The sequence below is a fragment of the Protopterus annectens genome, chromosome 2.part2 (genome assembly GCF_019279795.1).
Source record: "Protopterus annectens isolate FY-2018-M chromosome 2.part2, PAN1.0, whole genome shotgun sequence".
NCBI lineage: Eukaryota > Metazoa > Chordata > Ceratodontiformes > Protopteridae > Protopterus > Protopterus annectens.
Genome location: NC_056730.1, coordinates 997,219,963 through 997,231,721, shown reverse-complemented (window position 1 = coordinate 997,231,721; position 11,759 = coordinate 997,219,963).

Sequence of the window (11,759 nt, the reverse complement as noted above, 5' to 3'; positions counted from 1 at the left end):
TTGAGGAAACACATTGTCACAGTGTCATTGTTCATTCTTTAAAAGCAGATTTTGCATTTTTGCTCTTGCATACATCCTGTTTTTAAGTCTGTAAGGGAAAAATGTCCATTCAGCAGATTCCTTTTCCAAGCCATGGTAATTTAGTATGGATGCTGATTACATATTACTAAACTCTATTTCTACTTTTAAGCAAGCTTTATCTTATACCTTATTTATGTTGCCTAATTGTAGCAAAGTTACTTTCAACCTTAGTATATTGTTGAGCACACTCTAACAGTGTAATATTCTGTAGCTAGAACTGGTAATAACAGTACCCTTAAAATGACCAATTCAATTAGGTATACCAACCCAGGAATGATGCTCTCTAAATCAGTAGCAAAAATACTTATAAGAGACATATAGGTATTGCATTAGGGACATATATGTATTGCATTAGAGACACATATGTATTGCATTAGGGACATATATGTATTGTATTAGAGACATATATGTATTGCACATGGGACATACATGTATTGCGTTAGTGGCATATATGTATTGCATTTGGGACAGCTACGAGATGATAGAGAATAGCTTAACTGAAGAACATGCAGTCTTTCAAGAAATCAAGAAAAAGGACAGCTTTATGGTACATGAAGCCCTGAATATGACCCAGGTGAAGCAAATTTGATTAACAATACTTCTCCTAGAGACACCAGAATAGGGGTTAGGGAGAGAGGAATTTGTGTCCCTTCACCTATACCACAGGAAGGGCAGGCTTACAACCAAAGGCCTAGCTGTGATTGCTAGAAAGCCGTGACACTAGTCCAAAAGTAAGTTTAGTACTTATGTATTAATGCAACTACATCATGAAAAATACTTTATGAGAAATCTTCAACATGTTGTTAGTGTAGATTAAGGTGTGTAACATATAGAAAACCTTTTATTAACTGAATTACAGTAAATTGTAGAACTTCCCCTTGGTTTTGGGTCTTTGCCACCCTCAACCATTATCTTTGTCCATAATCATTGAGCAACAAAGGTGAGCCATGTGAGTCCTGGTGTGTGGCAGTCTGATAAAGCGATACAGATTTTTTTTGTTTGGTTTTGTTGTAATAAAAACGTGTAAAGTATGTCATAGGGATTTTCACACTCGCAGAATGTCCATATGCTTTACCTCATAATTTGGTCTGTTCCTTCAAACAATGTATTTTTCCTTCTAGTCATGTGCTGTGACAGTTTCATTATCCAGTAGCAAAGGACGCCCAGGTAAGTCACTAGTTGCACTGTCTGAAAACCTAACAGTGCTTCACTTTGACAGAACAGAGAATGGTAGTTTCTGTTTTCCTGAATGGCCCAACCATGGCTACTTAAAATACAGAAAGAGACAGTGGCAGACTCTTGAGTAAGTAGGAAGACATCTGTAGGCAAAAGAAGGAATTCGCCCCAGGTAGTTATTAAACGTCCCCTTTACAGAATGCTTAATAAAAGTGCTGCATTACCTACGAATCAAGAATTTCATTGCCATGAATACTGTTTGGGGTGGGAGGGCAAAAAAAGGCACATTAAATTTTCAGTGTGAAAGAAAACACTTTATGTGACATTTTGAACACATTATTGGTAAAATGTACATATCGGAAAGCAGCCGGTTTTATCGCAAAAATCTGATTGCGACAATATGTAAGTACCATAAGTTCTTATGTAATACACATTGGAAATTTGGGAGGCTCACTTCCTAAAATGCTTATGCTAAAGGTCTCCCTACCCTGGTCAAAAAGATTTTGGGTCCTCGTCTGTTTTGAGAAAATCCCATAGATATGCAACGCACACACACACACACACACACACACACACACACACACACACACACACACACACACACACACACACACACACACACACACAGACACACACATACACACACACACACACACACACACACACACACACACACACACACACACACACACACACACACACACACACACACACACACACACACATGCAGACTGTGTTCTGCTGTGCTTATAATTCTTCATTTCTTCTGCCTGAAGATCTATTCTTAAGTTTTAGAAGATGACTGCACATTCCTCTCACTCACAGTCCCACTTTCCAGTTATTTCTTTGCCTTTTCAAAGCGCAAATATTTTTTTCTTTTAAATTTCTAGTTGTATAATCTAAATTGTGGTACTAAAACCACTGTTTTAAAACAGCACAGTTTATTTCCTATGGTAATATAGCTTTATCTGATTTTTCAAGGAAATCAGACTGTCCAGTTTCACCATCTCTTTTATTTTGTTTCATACACCTATTTTCTACTTGGTTTAAGTCCTATTAAGTTGATTGACTGCCATTTTATCTTGGCTGTTTAGGACTGGCAAATTTTCAATTGAGCAGTCCTGCTTACGGTGTGGAATTATTGATTGCTAAGTTCTTAATGACTGGAATCTGTCTGAAGTGACATTTGTTTGGCGCATCCTTCTCTTTATTGTTAAAGCACTTAATTATTTAATTACTTTATGAGCTTCAAAGAAAACATTGTTATATAAAGGATGAAAATTAGATATTTTATTAGTTGGAAGAAGTCCAGATAAGCATAAGTATTCACTACTTTAGAGTTAGGATACTTGAACTAGATTCAAAACATATAGCAAAGGGATTCTGCTATACTTCAGCTCTACCCTGATATTAAATTCCAACCTTATTCTTGCTATCACATTATATCAATGTATACAGTACTCCTTAAATTACCAGACACTATGCAGTTGTGTACCATACTGCAACACCATGTCTCTGTTTAATTTCTCCAAGTCTTTTTGATTTCTCATGCCATGGTTGGAATGGATCTCATTCCTAAATCAAAGTATGATTAACGTTTGTAAAATTAGTATTGTCTCAGTCTTTGATGTTTGTGAAAAAAGTTCTTTCTAGCACACGCAATGTTTCTAGAGTTGTCTCCTTCTCCAGTTCTTATGGAGTTACACTTATGGGTAGCATATCTAAATACCAATGTAAATTATTTTTTTTTTTATGAGACTCATTGTTTCTACTACTACTGAAACTGTCTATGTATCCTTCTTCCACATTACCTTAATTTCTAACTGAAAATCCTGGCATTTTATGACTTTGTGTCTGCATGTAAGGCATTGAAATCACTGGGTTAAGCAATTTTAATGAGCAACATTAATTTTGTCTTCTTTTCATGGGCTACTATATCTTGCTTTCTCGGATCTATTTTTTGAACTGTTGGTAATGGATTATTGCATGTAATACAAACTTTATAATTCTCTTTAATGCTTTGTGGCTCATGTTCCCAATGCTTTTCAAGTTACTTCAATATTGTAATGTTTGCACAATCCCCAGTGCAACAGTCTTGCCACATTATTATGCCTTTCAGTACACAAGCCCTCTGCCATTACTGTATCACACCCAGCAACAAGATGTGCAACTTTTTCCAATTCTGATTTACAGACCTTGCATTAGTCTGTTTCTCCCAAATGTTCAATGGACTTTGTAAACCAACATGTATGTATGCCACTATCTTGGGCCACAGATATTAACCTTTCATCTTTTGGTTTAAATTTACCTCTCCTTAACCATTCCTGCATCAGATCCTGATTGACATGAGGCTGTTGCAGGAGTTTTCTACACTTAACTATATTTATGGATTTTCGACATTTCTTGCTTTTTCATCTGATCCTTCTTATAATCTTTCTTTGTTTTTTGGTACATTAATTTGCTGCCTGCTTTTTATCTACTTCTAGCTTGATTTCCATTCCAGCTTGACTACCACATGTCTCTGCTAAACTAAGCAGGGAAGTCATCTTAGACTTGTTCTCCTCATGTTAAAAATTTTCACTATGTTTCTCAACCTGGTGAAGTTGTCATATTTGTATGCAGTCCAATAATTGCAGATCTATACATGTAATCAATTTTCAAGAAGTCCATACCTCCTTCAGAATGAGGAATCTTGGTATACATTGATTTTTATATATCATTTAATAAACATGAAACATTTTTCTTGTTTTCCTGTCCAACTGATCCAGTACCTTTTGGGCTGTCAATCACCCCAAAACTGTAAGTTAGAACAGGAAGAGTAAACTTGTTTAAAGTTTGGTCTTTGTTCCTAGATGTGAGGGTGGATTTCAGTATTAATTCTGGCTTTCTAAAATATTCCTTACTGTTTTATTTGCATTTGTTCATGTTCTGTTGTCGATCCTTCATTAATTCCCAAATATTTATACACTCGCTCCTGCTCAAGTTCCCTTATATTACATTCCTGTCCCGGACTGATATTTTCTTGGTTCTGCAGCCTTCCTGCTTTAAGAAGTTGTAAACAAGGTTGATGTCTGTGCAGGATGTGATTATAAACAGTTACTACTCAGGGCTAGACATGTATGTAAAGGTTTTAATACTTTTAGCCAGAAGTTAGGTATGCGTTTAGGCCTGATGTTTTCCATTTAGGGGCTTTTCTTAATTTTGTTTCAGTTTCTATGGCGATTTCTTCATTCCATTTCATATTCTGTACATTTGAACTTCTTATTGTTTCTTTCACTTTTTCACTTCATTCCCCATGTTTGTTATTTTCCACAGGGTCTTCATAGATATTTCTCCAAAATGTGTCTATTTCTTATTTTTTGGTGGTGTTTCTATTACTTTTGTTTTGCTTTCCAGTTTCTATAAAACTTTTTTGGGTCACATATTAATTACTTAATTTGTATTTTTCCTTTATACTTATCTATGTATCTTCGAAGTTTTTTTGCCTGTGCTGATATTTTTAGTTTATTATTTTCAATAGTGTACAATATGCTGTGGTGGTTCAGCGGTAGCTTTGTTACCTCACAGCAAGAGGTTCTCCTGTTTGATTCTCAGCTTGGCTTGGGAGTGCCTTCTGTGTGGAGTCTGCATGTCCTCCCCGTGGTTGGGTAGTGTTCGAAAGACATGCGTGCGTAAATGGGCATGCCTTCATTGAAGGTTGGGCGTCGAGCTGGCACCTCAGCATTTCATAAAAAAATCTACTGCCAATCATTAGCGGACCATAGTTCCGCTGCGGCGACCCCTTACTCGGAAAAAGCTGAAAGACAAACAACAACATTTTCAATAGTGTACAATGGATACCAGTCTGTTCTGATGCTGCACATTGCTTGTATCATGTCTATCTTTCTAAGTATTTTTGTTGAAGTATACCCTCTTCTATACTCTTCTAACAGTGACACTTCTTGTCTTAATTGCGTTATAGTTTTCTCTATTTGATACTTCCATGATGGCATTTGATTTCTTTCCTTTCTTTCCATTATTGCCCTGTGTTTTTGTAGTAAGATTTTATTATTCATTTAGCTGCACAGTTAATATATCCTATTTACCTCTGATATATCATATGAATTTCTGATGATAGTCTTGACTACTATGTTCATTTATTTTATCGGACTTCTAACATTTTGGGTCTTACTGACTTTCAATAATCTATTTCTTTCATCAGTCTTAATATATATGTTGATATCTATTGAATCAGGCAACTCTTCCTTTAGATCATTTTCTTCTAAAGTGAGGGCACATTCTTTGTTTTCTTTTTCCTGTGAAAATTTAACAGAACATTCCAGAATACATTCCTGTGACATATTGTCTTCAGCTGCATCCTGCTTCATTCATTGCTCTTTCATAGGAGAACTCATTGGTCTAGCAATCCACAACAATAACTGAGTCAGAGTTGCTACTGTTTCCTTCTCCTTCCCTCACTGTGCAACTCCAAGTGAACTTTTGCACTGGTTTCCTACTGAAGGTTTTAGAGTATTAGTTGGCATAATGGTTAAGGTCTTCGCCTCCCATGCACAAGGTGCAACTTTCGATCCTCACCTCTGGCCATTGCCTGTTTGGAGTTTGCATGTTTTCCTTGTGTATCTGTGGGGTTCTTTCCACCTCAGAAAAACATGCTGAGTGTTTCTTTCTCATGCCCACCAAGGAATGGAGCTGTGGGCAGCAGCAGAGACTCTACATGGTGCCCTACAGGGGGAAGAGATGTATAGACCAACAGCTTCAGGGTATCTACTGTGGTGCACAGTATCCTTAAGATATCAGAATATGGATCACAGACTGCACATTGTGGCAGGGCTAGCCACTCAATATGTAAAATATGGCTCTAGGTGATTCGGTCATGCTGACTAATGCTGCCAAATGGGCATGGGTATTTGCCGATGATAAGTGGTCAACTCTGACTACTCCAACCGATGCCAGGGACCCATTCTAATGGTGGTAGGGGTGTATGTGCCCCTATTGGATAGTATGTGCTCTCCATAATCCCCAGCAGTCCAGGGTTCTATAAGCTACTGGCCGGCCAGTGTCCAGTTGCCCAGCTTGAGTTACCTGGGATAGCTCTCTTAAGTGAAAGATGGATGTAAAACCAATCAACCTGTCAAACATGAACTAAGAATTGCTACACTCATTGTAGGTTCACTGACAGGATGCACCTTGGAAGTGGATGACATGATGGTACAGAGGAGACTAGATATCCTATGTATCCAAGAGACTAGATGGAAGGGCAGTGCAGCAAAGACATTTGGCTTCGGATCCAGAGTATACTATCAGGAGCAGGGCAGGCTAGAAATGGTGTGGGAATTGTGGTGAGAGACAGGCTTCAGAAGACAGTGAGGGATATCATCAGCATTCGTGAGAGACTCATGCCAGTCAAATTTCTGTATAATGATAGGGCAGTATTCATAATCTCAGGTTATGTCATATGGCAGGTGTGTGATAGGGAGGAAGACAGTGATTCATACAGCAATTGTAGATCTATTAGATAAAGCAGGAGAACATGAATTGGTGTTGATAATGAGTGACTTGAATGAAGCCGCGGTGGTACAGCGGTAGCTTTGTTGCCTTACAGCAAGAGGTTCTCCTGTTCGATTCATGGCTGGAGTGCCTCCTGTGTGGAGTCTGCATGTCCTCCCCATGGTCGAATGGCCTCCAAAAGACATGCGTAAATGGGCGTGCCTTCGCTGATGGTTAGGCATTGGGCTGGCAACTCGGCACCATAATAAAATCTACTGCTAATCATTAGCGGACCGGAGTTCTGCTGTGGCGACTCCTAACCAGGAAAAAGTCAAAAAGACAAACAACAATGAGTGACTTGAATGCACACATTGGGTCAGACAGAACAGGATAAGAGGAATGCCTGGGCCCATATTGGTGGGGCAACAGGAGTAAAAAAGGAGAAGCCATACTTGAATTCTCTCTGACAAATGGCTTGATAGTAGCCAACACATGGCTGAGAAAGAGAGACAGTCACAAGATCACATACAGGTGCTGTCAACAATTTAACTTGGGCAGATGTCCTCCTAGTAAGGAAAGAGCACTAGCATAGAAACAGTGATTGCAGAGTCATTCCTAGTGAAACAGTCAGCCCACAGTATAAACCACTAGTTTCCCTAATCAGCTGCCTGAAATGGTCAAAGAAGGATCTAAGGTCAACAGAGACCAGGCTGAATTAGGTATTGAAATAAGGCATGTAAGAAAAGCTGATGGTGGAATTCAGAAGTCTAGGAAGTCATCAAAAGAAAGAAGGAGTGCAGGAAAAAGTGGGAGATAGAAAAGACAGACCAGGCTAGGAAGGAATACTGGTTGGCTAGTAAAGAAGGTAAGAAAAGAGTTGCAATAGCAAAGAACAGGGAATCGAAGGCACTCTACTAGGTCCTGGAAAGTGATTCAGTAGGTGGCACAAAGAAACTATATTAGATTACAAGACAAAGAAAAAAAACATAAAGAAGATAGTCAGACACCCTTCATAAGGGATGCCAACAATAACCTGCTCACCAGTCCACAAGACATCAAAGGCAGATGGGAGGAGTATTTCCATCAGCTTTTCAATGAAGAAAACCCCATGGAAGCTGTATTGCCCCAGACACAGCCTACAATGATAGAAAAAGAGCATCCCATCCTAGAAGAAGTAAGAATAACATTAAGGAAAATGAAGTCAGGGAAAGCAGCAGGCTCAGATGAGGTCACAGCAGATATGATAAGGATACTGGGGGTGATAAGGAAGAAATGGATCCTGAGGGTACTTGTAGCAGTGTGGAGAGAAAGCCATATCCCAGATGACCAGATGATGGGAAAATAAGCATACTTGTGCCAGTGTAGTAGAGCAAAGGGGGCATCCACAACTGTGGTCAGTACAGAGGTATCAAACCCCTGGCACTCTGCAGGGAAGTTCTGGAAATGGTGATTGGTACATGGATATGCCGAGTAGTAGAAAGTAAGATGGACGATGAGCATTTTGGATTCAGATCAGGATGCAGCACAACTGACCAAATGTTTGTAGAGAGATAGATAGTTGAGAAGAAGTTAGAGATGAGGAAAGAGTCCAACTGGGCATTCCTAGACTTGGAGAAAGCAATATGACAAGGTCCCAAGAATGTTGATTTGAGCAGTACTGCAGTGGTTCAAAGTCCCAAAAACATTGCTAGCATTAGTGCAGGCTATGGACGAACAGTGTTTGGTCTCACAGAAGTGTTCCTAGTGGGAGTGGGTGCACACCAGTGCTCAGCTCTGAGCACACTGTTGTTCATACTAGTGAGGCACTACATTAACAAACAGGTCAGAGGGGACAGATCAACAAAGTTGCTGCATGAAGATGATGTGGTATTACAAGCAGACTCAGCAAGAACTTCAGCAAAGGATAGGAGAATGGAATGCAACACTGAAAGCACATGGGATGAAACTAAGTACTGATAAGATAATGGTAATAGCAGCAAATTGGGAAAATAAGAAGAATCTGAGAATTGAGATAGAAGGGAAGATATCAGAACAGGTTAACATCTTTAAGTATCTGGGATGGGTGGATGAGAAGGAACGTCTGAATGAGGAGCTCAACACTAGGATCAGAAGGGCTGCAGCCTACTGGCATAGAGTGTCCGGCATAGTATATGACAGAAAAATACTAAAGAATCTGAAAGGTAAGGTGCACAAAACAGTATCATGACCAGTGCTACTGTATGTCAAAGAAACCTGGACAGTAAAGGCAGAACAGATGAGAAAGCTAGAAGTGATGGAAATGAAGTGCCTGAGAAGAGTGGTAGGATACACACCGTGGAACAGATGAAGAAATGAGGACATAGCATAACTGTTAAAAAATTTAGACTGTTTCTGTTATTGCATTGTGCTAATATGTTAAACTGTTAAAAACTTTGACTGTTTGTAAATATTACTCTTATTGCATTGTACTAATATGTGCACTCTATTAATATGTGTTTTTCTATTTGTTTAATTTTGCTTCATTTGTGCATATTACATTTCTCTAATAACTTACTCTTATGTTAAATCTGTAATTTGTAATTTTCTGGAGCTTTTCTCCCCAGCACTCCATTAAAAATGGGCTCTTCATGGCCCAATGGACACTCCTGGCAAACAAACTATAAATAAATACATAAATAAATAAATAAGATGAAAAGCCAAAGTAGTTCCAATTGCAGAATAGATCAAAGAGAACAGATTATTGTGGTTAGGGCTCATGTGTGCAGAAAAGCAGAAGACAATCTGGTGCTAAAGATCTGGGGCAGACAAGAAAAAGTTAAGAGGAAGCAAGGGTGTCCAGCAATGAGGTGGATGGGTTGTGAGAGAAAAGATCTGTGACAATTAGGCATGTGTCGAAGAAGACAGGAGTGTGACACTGAATTGAGAGAGATGGTGGCAGTTAACATGACACCCCGACCCCATATAGAAAATGAGAAGAAGAGGGTTCATGATGCTCTAGAGTATCTTCATGTGGCAAGTGATCAGATGTCTCGTGGACCAACTGTTTCTCCTTACTTTGGGGACTCATTATTCCATCATGCTGTGACATAAGCTGTGTTAAAATTTATATGCTAAATCCTTCACTTTGCAGGAATTGCATAAATTCAGCTTCTATTTGTTTAACTTCTGCTTTACTAATCTTTCATTATATGCTCCCCTTCGTGATTTTATTTTTTGCATTGTGAAATTTTCCATATCCTGGTGCATTTGCCTGTATTTCTCTTCAAATATATTTGGAGATTCTCTTATTGTACTGATTAGTTTGGCTTTCTCATTTGCATAAACATTGCACTATATCAGATCTCTCTTTCTTTCCCATGTTCCTGCTTCTTTTTTATTCTTTCAAAAATGTCAAATGTTGTTCATCATATTTTCATACTTCCTCAGTCATTTCTTTTTCCAAATGGTCCAAAGTTTCTTAGTCTATGTGTTTTTCATGGATCTGTTCTATTAAGAAACAGAAATTTGCATTTAAATCTTTTGGCAGTTTTTCTTGTGCAAGTATTTTTTTTTCCTCTAATTTTTCTCTTAATCTTTTTGAATATCTTCTATCTGGAAATTTTGGGCTTCTTGCATAATAATAACAAAGCATAATTTCTTTCTTATCTTCAATAGTCTATTCTATAATCTTCATGGCTCTTTTTGGCCTGACATTTTTTTTTTTGGCTTTTGTGTTCTACTACTTCCTTCTACAATAGGGGGACCATTCTCGCCTGAGGCTGGGATAACCCTAATGCAGGAATGTTTCCATGTCTTGAGGATTCTACACTGTCAATTTTTCTAGTCCTGGCACCAGTGAGCATATAAGGATTGGACACTTTTTTTACCGTGAGATTTATGTACCCCTCTGCCTTTTTTTTATTTTTCAACCTACCTCTGTCTATGATGCATGGTATATAAAATAGAGTCTATATATCAGTGTCATCTTTTTTTTAAACAAGAAACATCTTTATTAAATTATCACATATGACACAGGCAATCATACATTTATATAAATAAAAATAAACCATACTGACATAATTTTAGTTGCAAACATTATACATCACTTATCATTTATCCAGTCATTGTCAGTCAAACATTACATAGCTCATTCAAATCTTGCCTTCTTTTAAACCTTGTTCCTCCTCTGTGTATTGTTCCCACAGTTCCAATATTTTTCTATGCAATTTGCTCCTACCTTTTTCTAAAGATCTTAATTCTAGTTGTTTTATCTCTGTTACTATATTCACTACTTCTAGTAAAGTTGGTTTAGATTTTGATTTCCATTTACTAGTAACTGTTTTTTTGGCAGCCACCATAATTAGACTCAGCAAGGCCTTACTATGTGTAGACAATTCTTATTCCGTATCATAGCTTAAGAAATAATTTCCTTAGTTACATCAATTTGCCCACCCATTATCCCTGACAGAGTGGTCTACAGGAAATCTTTAAAGTCTGCCAGCTCATTGTACTCCTAGAAAATATCTCTCAACCTCTTAGAGCAAGAAATCTGGACAAAGTCATAAATAAAAGTAAGACAAAGGCCCAAAAATAGGGACAATTTTTAAATATCGCTCTTACAAACTTAGAAAGATGACAGAATAACAGGTGTTACATTAGCATGAATTTTCTGAAAGGTATGAAGTCTGAAACTCAAATATCTAGCTGTATTTTCTGACTTCATTCTTTAATGAACTGCCACTAATTTTCCAGAAAACCACAATTTTATGAAAAATGGACAAAAATATGAGTAAAAAATCTGGACATTCTGTGAAAAATGGTGCAGTTGAGAGTTATGGTTCTCACTTATTTCTTTCTTCAGCATCACACCTACAACATTTGCTGCCTACCTGTGGAAAAAGTCTTTGGAGTCTAGTTGGGTATAAAAATACCTATGTAAACACTTCCAAGCAAAGACCCTAAACCTTCTAGACTTTGTTGCATATTTGGGAGACATACACATATCCCCCATTGTTTCTTTGTGAATTGATTATCTCTCTTCTTATAATTATCATGCA